Source organism: Bacillus rossius, unplaced genomic scaffold (genome assembly GCF_032445375.1).
Source record: "Bacillus rossius redtenbacheri isolate Brsri unplaced genomic scaffold, Brsri_v3 Brsri_v3_scf45, whole genome shotgun sequence".
In the NCBI taxonomy this organism is placed as follows: domain Eukaryota; kingdom Metazoa; phylum Arthropoda; class Insecta; order Phasmatodea; family Bacillidae; genus Bacillus; species Bacillus rossius.
In genome coordinates, this window is record NW_026962645.1 from 232,501 (window position 1) to 249,200 (window position 16,700).

The 16,700-nt window shown below is 45.6% G+C and overlaps 1 non-coding gene across 1 annotated transcript; it reads right to left on the reverse strand.

Moving 5' to 3' along the window:
• Nucleotides 1–8,918: 8,918 nt before the first annotated feature.
• LOC134544599 (5S ribosomal RNA) lies at nt 8,919–9,037 on the reverse strand. The gene has a single exon (XR_010077899.1). It is a non-coding gene; the product is annotated as a 5S ribosomal RNA (ribosomal RNA).
• Between the last annotated feature and the right edge of the window lie 7,663 nt (nt 9,038–16,700).

A 16,700-nucleotide genomic window follows, 5' to 3' on the forward strand; every position in this document is an offset into this window, starting at 1 on the left:
CTGGCCAATTATTTGCACAGTTTTTCTCTGCTTAGATTTTATTTATTTTTTTTTTTTTTTTAAACTTTTGCGGAATTTAATAATATTAATTTTAATTTTATTAATTGGTTGTGTATGAATTTATTTGGTTATTTATGTGTTGGTACGAGAAAAATACCGCGAGTATTGTGGTGAAAAAACTGGCTGATAGTGGCGAAGTCGGTGCTTCGCTCTGGTTGGCTGGTGGTATTTGGCTCTAGCCAATCACAGCGCAGTCCGCTCTGCGGGCCGGCCGCGGTGTTTGCTGTGAGTTTAACACGCGATGCTGGATTCCCGTGGCTTGGGGACAGGTAGTTTTGGTGTTGTCCTGGCAATTGCGACCTTATTCGCAGCCCGTGAAGGTCGTCAGGGCCTGAACGAGCAGGAGGGTTTTCATAGAAGGATCGGAGACTGTATTGGCGAGGAGCATGTATGGTTTGAGGTGTGACATGAAGGAGGCAAAGTTGGTTTCTCGGAGGAATTTTAGTAGGTCCTGAAGGTCAGAAAGTGCAGACGGGATGCCACTACAGTCGTCGCGAGAGGATGGATCGGGGGTGGGGCGGGGATTGGAGAGGCGAGCTGCGGGATCGCCAGATTTTGTGCTGTTTTTAGCCGCCTGTGCGTAGGAGAATGTGGTCTGAACTGGTCTTGAAGGTGGAGCTGTCGAGAGGAATGGGAAGCTGGCTGGCGAGACTTGAGGGACATTCTGTTTTAGTTTTTCAACTCGCAAGTTTGCGGAATCCTGTCTGGCCTGGACTAGGTTGAGGTATATTGGGCAGAGTTTTGAATTTCCCTCATGAATACCTTTCCCTTTGCAATTTGCGCAATTAGGGTTTTTATCGAGATGTGGACAGGCGGCGTGAGTATGGGGCCCGGCGCAGTGTTGACAACGTGTCGCCAGGCGGCAGAAGTTTTTGGTGTGCGAAAACTGCCAGCAGTTTTTGCACTGGGCGACATCAGATACTCGTTTTTTATACTGAGTAACGACTACTCTCGTCATGTTGATCACAGATAGTGTCGTGAGAGGCGGCAGGGTGTCGTTCTTGCTAGCCGTTACGCAGAAGCGGGGAAGGGGCTCCTCCCAGGAGTGAGTTGGGTCGACAGGGTCAGTGGTTCGTGCCTTGAATTGGTAAACGTCCAGGACTGAATACCCGCGCGCCTCGAGGTCCTCTTTGATTGCGGCTGTGGGAGTCTGCTTTGGCATTTTAATTACCACTTTTTGTGGCAGCTCTGAGGCCGTGCTGAAGGTGTAGAATGGTATAGGGGCCGATTCAAGATACTGTTTAATCAGGTGGTATGCCTGCTCGGTCTCGCACGCGATCTGAAGCCCCTCCCGCACAAGGGCTAGTTGTGCGCCGCCAGGGGCCAAGGCTCGCACGCGAGTGACGAGCTGGTTGTAAAGACTGGTATCAGGTACTACCAGCCTCAGAGCGTGCTTGTTAATTCGCTTGGCGCGCGGGGTGGCAGGCTGTGCTGCTGTGCCCTGTGTGCCTGTGGGGCCTGCAATGTTCGGTGATGAAAAATTCTGTGCGGTCGCAACTGCGGATGCAGGCTCACGTGTAGTAGCGCCGTGTGTGGACTGAGTTGCGGGAGATGTTGAATCTAGAGCTGACCCTGCCGTGGGGGTGGAGGGGGGGCCCGCTGTGTCAGCGAGCGGCTCGTAACGGTTCGAGACCGCAAGGGGCCGCGGCGTGGTCGCCTGCGGAATTTTCCGTTGTCTTTTGGTTTCGTGTTGCCATCCTTGGGTATTCTCGGGGTGCTCCCTGTCCATCCTTGCACTGTCTCGTAAAAATGCTGCGTACAATTCCGCTGATACTGTCATGGAATTAACCGAGGTCCTGGAGGTAACAGAATCGCAGTCTGAGTCGGGGTATGTGCCTGTGTCCATGGTTGCGTCCGTGTTGTCCTGGGAGGAAACGATTAAATTTATGGTGCCGTGCCTAACGGACTGAAAACTGCCGCCAGGATAGGCTGCGCCGGGTGGTGTTTTGTCTGGCATGGACTTGGCTGGGGGTCCCTGCTCGCTCATTCCGCCAACCCCCCTCAGGGCCGGCCCTAAGGCCCGGTCGCGGGAGGGGCAGGAAGCCACGGGTGTGTCCTGTGTTCGGTGTTCTTTAGGGGCAGTCTGAAGAAAGTGTTGTAAATCTATTACGCTGTAAGAGGACTCGCCGCTGACCCAAACGGGCTAGGCTCGAGGTGGCCGTTCGGGATTTATAACTTCCCTCAGGCCGGCTGTCACTCTTGTGTCCGCGAGCTAAGAATCGAAGCGATGCGCAGAGAGGAGGCAGGGCCGCACTCCGACGATGCTCTCGACTCGGTAGCCGCCTCTGTCGTTAGTTTCTATGGATCGACTTCTGTGCTGTGATTGGCTGTTCTCGCCAGCCAATGGAGATGCCGGGCCAATCGCAGTGCACCACAGCTTTAACAAAACTGTTGAAATTTTTACAGCACGCGCAGATCGGCGCTGGGACTCGCAGTGTACACATCGCAGGAAGCTCTCTGACTGCTCCGCCTGGGGGTTCATTGCCTCTGACGGCGCGGAAGGGGGGCGAAATGCATTGTGTAGGCCGAGTACCAGGGGCGCAGTGACTGGCTGCTACCGATCGCGTCCGCGGGTGGCGGATAGCGGAGCTCCAGCTGTGATGAGCAGCTGGAGTTGTCAGGAATACACAAATACTGACTCGCGGACCAATCAGAGGCGTCACTGGTGGCTTGGGCGGCCTGGAGAAGACACAAGTTTCGCCAGAAGCAGACCGTCGGGATCGCTGGAGCCCTTTTCGTGGCTCGCTGGCGTCACACACAAAACTGGGGGCAACGCGAAATACCGTGGCGTCAGTTAGGGGGTGAATGGTATCGCCCTGCCCCATGTCATGAAAGGCTAACTGCACGCACGAAGAAAGAAGCGGACAGCGAGAGGCGAAGAATCGACAGGCTGCCCGACCACGAGTGCGCGCGGCGCGGCGCGGGCTCTGGCTTGCCTGCGGGCCTGCGAGAGTTCGTGCCGCGGCCGCGAGAGGCGCGGCGGAGCTGCGTGTTCCGCGCGCGGCCGCCAGGCTGCGGGCGGGGCGCGCAGTTCGCTGTGAGTCGGCAGGGCCTCTGCAGGCGCGCGCGCGAAAGCGAGCCTGTGGGTGCTCTGTCGGGCCTATATGCAGGCCGGCCCTCAGCCACTCATTGCACTCGGCCTCACCATCCGAGTCGCCCTAAACATGCGTGCTGCCTGCCACGCACTACAGGCCATCAGGCCGCTACATCCGCCTACAGTTGCTGCGGCCCGGCAGCTGTAGGCTATGCTACCTAAATCCCGCTCCCCGTTTCCCCTCGGGCCATCGGGCGAGCGCTAACTTCTTAAACCGGGCAGTAGGTTTTTCTCCAGTGCGATCGCTGGTTTTACTACTGCATCCCACTTTGCTACTCCCTGCGAACTGCCGGGGCGCTAATTGCCGCGCCCCTGCAGTGTTTCGCATATTAAATTCACTCGCGGGCAGGTGGCCTCACTCACGAGAGTGATGGAGGGCACCAGCCATTGGCTTACTTTACTACGAAACGCGTATAGGTCCTAGACCTGGAACGTACTAAGATTCCTCCCGTAAAATCACTCCCACTAGGTGTTGGACTCGCAATCACTTCGGTTGTGCGAGACAGACTTCAGCGTGGAGGGGCTGTTGTCAAAAAAAAAAAAAAAAAAAAAAAATTACAGCACGCGCAGACGGACCACGATGGCGCGCACGAAGCAGACGGCTCGTAAATCTACTGGAGGCAAAGCGCCGCGCAAGCAGCTGGCCACCAAGGCGGCTCGCAAGAGCGCGCCGGCCACGGGGGGAGTGAAGAAGCCACATCGCTACCGCCCTGGCACTGTCGCGCTGCGAGAAATCAGGCGCTACCAGAAAAGTACCGAGCTGCTTATCCGCAAGCTGCCCTTCCAGCGCCTGGTGCGAGAGATCGCCCAGGACTTCAAGACAGACTTGCGCTTCCAGAGCTCGGCCGTCATGGCGCTGCAGGAGGCCAGCGAGGCTTACCTGGTGGGGCTCTTCGAGGACACCAATTTGTGCGCCATCCACGCCAAGAGGGTCACCATCATGCCCAAGGACATCCAGCTTGCCCGGCGTATCCGTGGCGAGCGTGCTTGAGTTCCTTGCCATTTTTTTTGCAAGGGGGAAAAAAAAAACAGCCCTTATTAGGGCTAAAAATAACTGTCAAATTTGAAAGGAAAACAGTTGTCTGGCTTTTTGTACCTATTAGCTGTCGTTGACCTTTACCCAGCCAATAATATATTACATTAATAAGAATTTGGAAAAACACAGTTATAGTGTCTGTGTTTTGAGGTGGTTGTTTATATTGTACACAAAAGATTTGCACACAATGCAATGTATTCTGCATAGGAAATAAAAACTCTTCAAACAGTGCCTGTCTGCAGTAGCAGCACCATCAGCAGCAGCAGCAGCAGCAGCAGCATAAAGTTCACCATTAATACCCTGAGACCTAATCCTTACAAAAAAAATATGTGTGTGTGTGTGTGTATATATGTGTATATATATATATATGCTGAAATAAGAGTGAGATGTTTGTAAGACGTTTTCCTGCTTAAAAACTTTAAATAATTTTGCACCTAAACTATACACACAATGTAATTGATAAATTTCTTTATTTATTTATTTATTTCCCCCGCTTCAAATACCATAAGAAATTTTTTAACCAGAATTTTACCTAACGGCAGAGGTGTGGCTATAGGAGGCAATGATTGCAACAACTGATACCTTCATGACTAGTATTGTTGGCCCTTAGAAGGGCCGATAAGGTGGTACAGTGCCACAGAAAGTGCCAGCGGTCCTGCTGGCATCTTCATTTCCGCTTTGGGGCTGCTTTCTTGGGCGACTTGCTCTTTGGGGCAACCTTCTTTGGCTTTGGAGCACGGGGTTTCTTCGTGGGAGGTTTGGACACCTTTTTTGCCTTTGAAGGTGCCTTCTTGGGCTTGGGGGTTGCAGCTGCTGCCTTTTTTTTCTTTTCTGCTGTAGGCGGAGTCTTCTTGACTGGTTTCTTGCCCACCGCTGCCTTCTTGGCTACGGATCGCTTCTTTTCCTTAGGGGCAGCTGCACCACGCTTGCCGCTTGGAGCCTTGGGCTGGTCCGGAGCACCGGTGGTCCCTGAAGCCAGCTTGAAGGAGCCAGACGCACCCTTGCCTTTGGTTTGGACAAGCTCGCCGCTAGCCACTGCTGCCTTCAAGTATTTCTTGATGAAAGGTGCCAGCTTTTCCGCATCTACTTTGTAGGTAGAGGCGACGTATTTCTTGATGGCTTGCAGTGATGAGCCGCCCCTTTCCTTGAGGCTCTTGATCGCAGAGGCCACCATTTCAGATGTGCGCGGGTGCGCGGGCTTGGCTCGTGGCTTCTTCGACGCAGCCTTGCCTTTCTTCGGGGAAGCTGCCTGTGATGGGGCAACAGCTGGTGCTGCAGTCGCTGCTGCGCTCTGCAAATATCTGGTTACCCAATTTTCTGGTTGCGGACGGTTCAGAAAATTCTCGATGCCTTGCTCACGTAGGGAGCAGCGCACTTTGGACAGCGAAAGTAATGTAGGGCTTCTTTAGCACTGATTTTTCAATGTTTTCTAAATGTCAGCAGTCTACGATGACATAATGGGCAGTTCCACTAATAGTGTAATTTTTTTATGGCAGCTGCACTGTTTAATTTGCACTGCGAGCTGTTTAAATTTACTGCTACACCAAACAGGGAACTTTTCATTTGCAGATGTTATTCAAGGAATCAAATACGTAATTTGTGCTGGAATCACTTGAAAATGGTTAAATTAACTTAGGTATACTTTAGTGTATAGTATGCTGAAAATGTGGAGATAATTTCATGAAGGCTGTTTGCTGTGGAAGCACTAGCAAATCACCTTGTTCAGTGCCACCTGGAATGGCTTTCTTCGTGCACCTCCAAGGATGATGTGATTATTATTGTGAGTAAATTTTGTTTACATTTTCATTGTGTGAATAATAAAACTTTTAACTGTACACACAACAAGCATTTCACTTGGATCTGATGCATTCTCAAGAGTGCAGTTTCTGTTTAGCTTTTAAAACTGGCTGCCCTTCAATTCACTCAAGGTGCAGATGCAAGTTGCTGATGAAGTATTCCACACACATGCTACATTGGAGAAATATTTTAATAAAAATTAAAACTCTTGCAGGATTTCGAATAAAAACTATCCTATTTATCCCTTCTATGTTTTGGTACTGCGAAATTGAGAGAGGTAAGTAAGTTGTGAGGTTATTTTTACTTGCTTGCATGTGAGGTTAGCAGAGCAAAAATATTTTTGAAATTGCAGATACATGGTCACTTTATTTCGTTGCAAACATTTATAAGCTCGTAATCTTATTTAAAGTCTCCATACTTAATGCGTTTGGAAAACCTTCTTTCTCTCAATTTTACAATGGAACAAAATTTTACTTGTATGTGTACATTAATTCCATCTCTAAATGATGTAGGTTTACGCACCGAGATCAGGTACATTGTAGAGAGAAAAACACACGAGTACCTGCTTATTTTGAAGTTTTAATGAGTATATTAAAAAAAAAAAAAAAAAAAACGATAAAAATATAATTGAAAAAGTATATTATTCACGTATTTTTGAGGATGAGGGGAGGGGGTGTTTTTGTCCGATGGTCGTTTATCTTTAAAGAAATTTCCGTTGGACCTGTGCGTTCTTGCTCTGCCAATTCTCGAAAAATGAAATATTTTAAGTCGTCTTTTATGTGCTAACTTCATTATATTTGGCTGCATTCGTATTTTTATTAGTTTTGAAACATTCATGTCACGGAAAATAATCATAAACCAGGACAAAAACGTTTTGACTAAATGTTCTAGGTTGGTTGTAAAACATTTTCTTATTTTATTTCACATCGGAAACATCTGTTAAGTTGTAAGCTTTGTAATGAATGCGACAGTCACTTGTTCGCTGAAGTGTTTGTTTAAGAAATTAGTATTGTAAATTTGTTTATGGTCTTGTTAAATGAAATTTTAAGTGAAATCATTTGGGAAAACAGAGGCTACAGGAATTTTCAACACAACTTGATGACCGACGTTGTGACTAGTGTGGGAGTGTGTGCTCGTGTAAATATCAATTTTTCTTACTCCTCGTGCCGGTCAACAGGAAAACAGCGAGTGTGTTATCTCATCGCGGGCGTGTGATTGCGTGTGGTAAATTGTGCTAGGTTAATTACCGCAAAACTCCACTGTGTGCAAATATGTAGTGTGTCGCTGTATGCAAATATTTGGTATGTCTTTTTTTTTTTTTTTTTTTTTTCAGGCAATACACACTTTGAATTTTACACAATTTCGATGCTGCAACCTAAGTGTATACATGCGAATAGGATTGCTTAAATGAAAAAGTAAAGTAGGAGGTAAGTGCAAATGTTTCCAGGAGGTTATGCACACACAATCTATTTTATGAATTAATAGTTATTATCTAAGAAAATGATAGAAGATTATAAATAATGTGTGCAGAATAATACAGAATTTGCATGTTACACAAAAAAAATATATATATATATTCCAAATATTGTTAGCAAAATGCACCTAGATTAGTGAGCTGGATTTTTTTTTTTTTTTTGTATTTTTGTTCTGTTGATCCCACGTGGAGTCAAGGCTCCGGGATATAGAACATGTATGTGCAGACAATTAATATTTACATGATGCAAGTTACCAAGAAAAAAAATTTCAAAAAAAAAAAATACATAACATGTTACACAATTTAACTTTATGCAAAACATGAAGCAGCTGTTATCACAAGTCCATTCAACAAATTAACAGTTCAATTTCTCTATTATCAATCAAATTAAAGAATAGCTTCAGAGGGTAGGTAGGATATTCTAGAAGAATTTTTTTTACTGTTTTTTTTTTTAATACTGGTAAATTGTTTTAGTTATTTTCTGTGATATTAAGTTGTAAAGTTTTACTCCCAAGTAATTTAGTCCATTTTCAAATCGCCTAGTGTTATGTTCAACTATCCTCAATTTACTAGCATTTCTGGTGTTATACCTATGTGCGAATATCTAAAAAAAAAAAAAAAAAAAAAATAATAATTTTTTTTTCTTCTTTTTCTTAAGAATGAATAAAAAGTTTCTAGAACGTATTCATTTATGGCAGTCAGGACTTTAAGTTTTTTGAATTTTGGTCTGCAGTTAGATGATTTTTTATCTTTTGTTATTATTCTAATAGCTCCTTTTTTTTTTTTTTTTTTCCCCCAATGTTATATGGCAGAAAGAGTAGAGCTATGGCTGCTGTGACATCATGCATTGATGGGAAGGTTATTGTTGGATAACAAAAATTTAGATGATATAATTTTTATTTTTTTCCATACACAACACATTGCAGGTACAATTTTACAGGTTACAGCTGTACCACCTCTAGTATTGCTGCCGACCATCCAACAAATGAGCACACTAAACAGGCATTGATGACATTGTTATCAACGTCTTTTTGAATCTCTCATTATTATACATAACTGCCCACTGAAACAGAGAAACTTCAAAATAGGTGTGTGTGTGTGTGTTTATATATATATATATATATATATATATATATATATACATATATACATACATACATACATACATACATACATACATATACACTTATATATTTATTTTTTCACTTTGAATTTTGTATGAGGTATACACATGCAAAGATTCACAGCTACTGGGTGGGTGAGTGAGTGAGTGAGTGAGTGAGTGATTGATTGATTGATTGATTGATTGATTGATTGATTGATTGATTGATTGATTGAGAGAGAGTGAGTGTGTGTGTTAGGGGGGGGGGGGAAATGTGGTGATTGTGGGGGGAAAAAAAATTTAAAATTGAAATTTTTAAAAAAAAAATTTTTTTCTGTAGGGTGCAAAATAGTAGTGCCAACGGCACGTGGTGTTCCCAAGCGGTCACCCATCTAAGTACTAACCACGCTCGACGATGCTTAACTTCGGTGATCGGACGAGAACCGGTGTGTTCATCGTGATATGGCCGTTGGCAATGATATAGATGTTTTTTTTTTTGCAGTTTGTATTTGCCACTCGAAATAGCTATACCAGGTGTGATTGTTACAAACAACAGGAGAAATCGTGTAATGAACACTCTTTTACTTCCCCCCCCCCCCCTCCCCACACACAACACCCACCACCCTCACCATCCCAACCACCAAAGCCCTCTTCAAAATACACTCTCACACACACACACAAACCCACACTCTATAACTGATGAACATTACCATAACTTCTTAAAGCCATTAGATAATATTTAACTCAAGAAAGGTATTGTGATATGTTTAAAGAAAGAAAGGTGAAACCTTTAACTTTACCAGCAGGTATTAGTATCACTGAGGTATCTTCTAGGTTGTAGCAGCAATAGTAGTAATAATAATAAAATTAAATAAGGTAATAAAAAAGAAAAGTTATACATGTGATCAAATCATGAATGTATAAAACTGGAATGAATTTAAATTTTTTTTATTTTTCTTCATAGGCTGTTTTGAAATTGATGAGTAAGTGCCTCTTCTTTTAAATTTTTTAATGCTGAACACTGTTACATAAGAGATGAATGTTTAGAAAATTTAAAAAAAAAAAGCTAGCCCAGCCCCCTCCCCCCCTCACACAAAATCCAAACAAAAAAAAAACACCCTCCTTCAAAACATCACATAATCATCCAGCCAGCAGTGCAGACGAGAAATTTGCACTCGGGGCCGCCATTTTGACGATAAATTCTTGCATGGCACACCAAAGGTAGGAAAGAATTTAAAAAAATAAAAATAATGGGCGAGCACCCTCGCGTCTGCCTGTAGAAAATGAAGTTAAAAGTAACATAACCTAAAGACAGGCACACACTAGGGTGCTCCCAGGCGGTTGAGAAATTTTTTCCCGCCAAAAGACTTATATATATTATTTATTTTACTGTTTTTGGCAGGGGGCTATGTCGGTCTGTGTGCAAAGTAGTTCCTACTCCCGCCGCCAGGAGCGCGCGCGGTGGGTAGCGATGTTGTTTTTTCTGCTTTCATTTGTTTATTATTTAGAGGGTTAATGCTATGTAAATGTACGCAAGTTTGGTTATGTGTCGGTAGTTGTGCGAGATTTAATTTCCGAAACGAAATTTGACTTTCATCGGCCTGCATTTCTCACTTATTCGGAAAATACATGTGTGTTTATGTATGTATAATAATCGAGTGATTTTGTAATAATTTGGAAGTTTTGTTTGCGTGTGCGATGTGGGGAAGAAAAGGTGTGCACACGAGTCCTAGGGCTATATTTTTTTTTATTGCGAAATATTTACTTCATGTGGTGAAAAATTTTAAATTATTTGTGATGCAAGTGAAATTTTTTTTTTTTTTTCAGTTGGGTGATGTGTTTGTCCTCGTTTGTGTGCAAGGAAGCAAACATGCTGAAGGTAAGGGGCCATAAATGACACTTTAAAATATTAGTTTACCATTAATTTTGGTTAAATATTAAATTGCCATATAAGTAAAATCATGTCAACTGTTGTATTCCACCCAGTATAAGCTGTTAGTAATGGGTACTTAATATAAATAGAATAAATGTAAGCATTTTCGTCTGCATGAAAATTCACTTTTTTTTTGGATCCATTTGTACTGTGGGTAGTTAAATAGTACATTATGTTGTTTTTACTTCGAAGTACAAAACATCTTGTGCATGATTGCAAATTCAAACGCAGTTAAGCATAATATGAATTCGAATTATGTGTGTGTGTGTGTGTATATATATATTTTTTTTTCAGTTTTTTTTTTTTTTTTTTTTTTTTTTTTTTTTTTTTTTTTTTTTTTACTGTGTCCAGTTTTAGCACAAATGGAATTATTTTCAAAGTGAATCGATGCAACTGGTCTTTGCCATTAATATTGATATATGATCTAACTAAATTAAATAGAAAGGATTTTTTTATTTATTTTTTTATATATATAAATATATTTGTAGCAATGTACTAATGACCACAGAAGTAAGCAAAAAAAAAAAATATATATATATATATCTCAGCCAGTAAACCATGCGTCTTAAAGACTTTTTTTAATGAAAATATTTCTGCCTTGGTTAAGCTTACATTTACTATCATAGGGATTGAGGGAATTGTAGAACAGCAGCAGAAGCATTTCCTTTCATGATCATGTTCTTGGTCCTGAAAAGGACCGTTTATGTAAGCATGTGCACACCAGACCTGCTCACTTGGAGCTGGTGTATTTGGTGACAGCCTTGGTGCCCTCGCTGACAGCGTGCTTGGCCAGCTCCCCGGGCAGCAGCAGTCTCACGGCCGTCTGTATCTCGCGGCTGGTGATGGTGGAGCGCTTGTTGTAGTGGGCGAGGCGGCTGGCCTCTGCCGCGATGCGCTCGAAAATGTCGTTCACGAAACTGTTCATGATGCTCATGGCCTTAGATGATATGCCAGTGTCCGGATGAACTTGCTTCAACACTTTGTAGATGTAGATTGCGTAGCTTTCCTTCCTCTTGCGCTTCTTTTTCTTGTCGCCCTTCGAGATGTTTTTCTGGGCCTTGCCCGCCTTTTTGGCTGCCTTACCGCTCGTCTTGGGGGGCATCGTAGGTCTGAGCTGTGCCGCTGTCGCTAGATGAGTGAGACGGGAATTTTTTTTTTTTTTTTTTTGCAATAGCCCCTCCACGCTAAAGCCAGTCCCACACAACCGAAGTGATTGTGGGCCCTCCTATAAAAATGGGAGTGATGTGACGAGAGGAAATTTATGCGTGCCAGGTGGGACCTATACGCTTACTTTAGATACTGAAAAAATGCCAGTGCCACTCCCCACTCCTGCGGGGGAGGGGGGAGTAGCGCGGCGACGTGCGTCTGGCGCGAAGCAAGACTGCAGGAGCACGGGAATTAGTGCTCCGGCAGGCATAGGGGTTTAGCAAATGGGTTGGCAGCAGTAAACCAGCGATCGCACTGGAGGAAACCTGCTACCCGGTAGTGAAAATGTCCGCCCGGATATCCCAGAGGGGAGGAGGGGGAAAATTGGATAAGGTATAACGCATCTGCCTGGGATGGCCAGATGCGTTATGTTGGTGTAACCTGGTTACTTGTACATGGCAGGAACATGGAATTTGAAGATTGGTCTCAGCAACGCCGAGTTCGCCAGTCCGTCGGCGCGACCTGCAACTAAAATAACATAAACGTAAGAGTACACAGCACATGATGATTCATGCTGCGAAATTACAGGAGATCGTGCAGTGGGGACCTGACACAGGCACTGTGGTTGGCGTCTCTGTGACACATAGGACGGGGTTGTTAGATTTTATGACGAGAAAAAATTTTTAATCGTAGCACTAAAATCTAACACTGTGAAGAAATAACACTGAAAGAAATTTTATTTATGTCGCGAAAGAATTTTTGTAACACTAAATAATTTTCAATGGGTTTTGGGGTGGCAATCTTGGGGAGAAAATGATGTACTCTGCAGTCGGCGAGTCGCTGTGGCAGGGGAAGGGAGTTGCTAAAATTAGGACGAGAAAGAATATTAATCGTAGCACTAATATCTAACACTGGGAGGAAGGAACACTTGGGAATATTTAATTTTACGTTGCGAAATAATTTTTAACACTAATTATATACAGTGGGTGCTGTGGAGGGCAAACTTGGGGAGAAGCTGACGATCTCTGCAGTCGGCGCGCCGCTCACATGGCTGCAGGCACTATGGGCGGTGTCTCTGCATACACTGTAGCGAAGCACAAGGCAGAAGATCGTTGGAATGTGGTGTGATTGATTGCGTGAGAGTTGCTAAATTCGATGGTAAAAGACCGAAGCACTAGGTGTAGTGCAGAAAAAAGTTGTAATGAAAACTGAAGTGACTTCACTGCGCGGGCGCACGGGAATGGAACTAAGTGAAAGTTTTCTATACCGTCCGCAACCGCGCGCGACTACCTCGAGCCACGCCCCCTCGCGCGCTCGCAGCCAATCAGCGCTGTTCCGGTCGGTGGTTGTGAATTTCGTGTGTGCGCTGCCGCGGAATTACGGCGGCTTCTCGCACAACACGTGTTTTGGTCTCTTGTGTGTTCTTGAATCTTCAGGTTTATATTTTCCAAGGCTACGAATGAGTGGATTGGAGTGTGTGGCAGATTGGGAATAAAAGGATGACGATAGTTTAAAGTATATTCGCTGAAGTGTGTCCATGTGTAGCTCCTTGTGTATGAGTGCTGTGGGGACATAGATAGGCACTTGTGCGACTCTTCTGAGAGCTTTATTTTGCGCAGATTGCAGTGAGCGGAGATTTGTGTTGGAGGCATAGCTCCAAGCTGGGGCTGCATAGGTCATAATAGGCCTTATACATGCCTGATATAAAAGCTTACCGTTTGTTGTGGAGATGCTGCTCTTGTGATTTAGGAGAGGATATAATTGCGCGAGCCTCGCATAGGCCTTGGCTCGTTTGTTTTGAATGTGTTGTTTCCATGTAAGCCTGGCATCCATGAGTACACCCAGGTATTCCACACAGGGGTAGAAAGAGATTGCGGCATTGAAAAGTGATAGTAGTGGCAGATGTTCTGGAACATGGCGCTTGGTAAAAATAATGGCCTTTGATTTTCCTACGTTGACTGCAGTTTTCCACTTTGTAAACCATTGCTGCAGTAGGTTTAGTGCTGCCTGTACTCTCTGCAGTGCAGCCGCAGGCCTCACAGAGCTTGAATATAGCATCGTATCATCTGCATAGCACGCTACATCTACCCCCTGTGGGAAGGCTGGGAAGTCTGCCACATAGATGTTGAATAATAAGGGGCCTAGAACACTGCCCTGTGGTACACCAGCCTTGATGGTACGGCGTGTAGAGGTGGCACCTGGGATGCAGGCATGGAAGTGTCGTTCATGTAGGTAAGAATCTAGTGTGCGGACATATGTGTCAGGGATGTGTGCTGTGTGAAGTTTATAGATTAGGCCTTCATGCCACACACGATCGAAGGCCTTTTCTATGTCTAGAAATGTCGCAGCAGTGTACTGTCTCCAGTCAAAGGATAGTGTGATCTGTTCAACTATCCGCACCAGTTGGTGGGTTGTTGAGTGCCCCGCTCTGAAACCGAACTGGTAGTCAGGGAGAGTGTGATTTTGTTCCAGATTTTGTTGGATGCGGCTGGTGAGGATTTTCTCAGCTATTTTTGAAAGTGTATTGAGGAGGCTGATGGGACGATAGCTGTTAGGGAGGCGGGGATCTTTACCAGGCTTGGGGAGTAGGATGACTTTGGCGTTTTTCCACACAGTTGGCCATGTATTGGTGTTTAGTATGCCATTTATGCAGGTGGCTATTGCCTGCAGAGCTGGGTCCTGTAGTTGTTTTAGGACGATCGTAGGTATCTTGTCCATGCCAGGTGCCTTGTTGTTTTTTAGTGATTTTATTACTCTCCTCACTTCCTCAGGAGAGGTGAGTACAGGCTCCTCCAGGAGGGGTGAGTTCCTGATTTGGCTGACCTGGTCATTTACATGTATTTCATGCTCTGGATCTGTGGGCTGTACGTTTGGCTGGAAGGCAAGTTCTTGGCTGTCCGCCAGCGCTGCCACTTTGTCTGTGGGTGTGTAGGCGACGCCTCCAGTCGGGAGTTGGATAGGAGGGATAGTGATAGGTTTTTTGGAGAGTGATTTGGTTAGTTTCCAGAGGGAGTTGTCCTTTGTGGTGAGGTTGAAAAGTTTCTCGTCCCATACTCTGGCCCTATGAAGTGCGAGCTGATTGTTTACTTCTGTCTGCAGGTGTTGAAAAATCCTCTTCAAGGCTGGGCATCTGTTTCTCTGCCATCTCCGACGTGCTTGGTTCTTGTCTGTGATGAGCTCCTTTATGTAGAGTGGAAGTGTCGCCGGGTCAGCTGTTCGTTTTGAAAGTGGGACAGATACATTTATGGCTTCCGCAACTACCTGTGTGAGGGAGGCGGAATAGGATTGGAGGTCATTTGGGGAGGAAATGATGGCAACAGGATTAATGTGTTTTTCAATGTAGCTATTTAATTTATTCCAGTTTGCTTTATGGTAGTTGCGGCTTGTTTTAGGTTGCGTTGCTAGCGAGTCGGTATTTTCAAGCGTAGCAATAACTGGCATATGATCTGAGTGAAGCTCGTAGATTACTTCTAGTTCATAAATAAAATTTGTGTTCATATAAATGGTTATGTCTAGTACATCTGGTGTCTGGAGTGAGGAGGTGGGGTAGCGGGTGGGGTGATAGGGAGCGCACACCATGTATGTGCTCTGTTCCTGGTGTCGAAACAATGTGTGTCCATTTGCAGTGACCCGTGCGCAGTTCCAGGAGGGGTGCTTGGCGTTTAGGTCCCCTAGCAACAGAAAGGAGGGTGTGAATGTTGCCAGAGCCTGCAGGTTTTCTGTTTTTAATGATTTTCCTGGTGGGGCATAGGCAGCAATGACTGTGCAGGGCCTGCCATTTATAGTGACTGAGGCTGCTACTGCCTCCATCATGCCTAGGTCTGGAGTTTGTATAGTGTGGTGTAAGATGGTGGATTTTATTGCTAGAGCAACCCCTCCCCCCTGGGCTGTGCGATCCTTCCTGTGTATAATGTAACCCTGTAGTCTGAATGTGTCTGTGGGTGCCAGGTGTGTTTCTGTAAGAGCTAAAATGTGGATGTCGTGTTCCCGAAGAAATAACTCTAGCTCCTGTGTTTTGTGGCGGACACTGTTTGCATTCCATGTGGCAATATTTTTGATGGTGATGGTATGATTAATGTGTGGGTGCATGTGCAACGTCGGACATGGCAGTGATGAGCTCAACTGCAAGGCGGACTCTGTGTTCAAGGGGGACAGTAGTGTCTAACCAGGCTGTGAGGAGGTTGACAAGTTTTGTGGCTATGTCCATGTGGATTGGTTGTGTTGTGGCAATTTTTGTGAGAGTGCCCTTAAGCACTGAGCACGCCTTGAAGTTAGTGTCTGTCTGCGCTTGCGTAACCTCCATTGGGGGCAGTGGCAGCGGGAGGTTGGCAGTTATTGGTTGCGCCGGCTGGGCAACTGGAACTGGAACAGGCTGGCTGGCAGCAACAGCGGTGGCAGGATGTTGCTGCGCCGGGGCAGGTTGCTGAGTTGGTGCAGTTTGCCTGGCATTTTCACGCAGTGCAGCCTGCAGTTCAGTCAGCCGCGTTTGCTGCGGCTCACTGTTCTTAGGCTGCTGTGCTGGTCTGCGTGGCTCTTGTCTGCGTTGTTGCTGTTGCTGGGGTTGCTGCGTGTGATTGTGGTACGCAGCTCTGGCGTTTCTTTGCCTCTGCCCTCGTTGTTGACGCGGGGACCATGCAAGTGCATCGGGGTAGTCTTCTTCGTCGAGGCCTTGAAACCTATTGTTGGTTTGGGCTGGCCAGTGCTGCTCTCTTGGCAGACTTCTGGCCCTTCGACCATGGCGGACTTGTTGCCAGCCATCACTGTCCGCCTGATGGTTAGCTTGTCGAGATGGTGTGTGTTGTGGTTGTGGTGCCTGCCTGCCCGGTTGTCTTGTATGTTGGTAATAGTTATTATTAGGGGCAGTCTGCCGCAGATTGGGGGCGCCTCTGTCCCTAGGCCGGCGACGAGCCATGGCCTTGAGGTACTCAGGGCAGCCCCTGAATCTGGCATTGTGGCCCTGTTGGCAGTTTACGCATTTTGGCGGATTTGAGCAGCCCTGTTTGTGCTTGTGCGGCCCTGCACACTGGGGGCACGCGATCCTGAAATGGCATTGCTTAG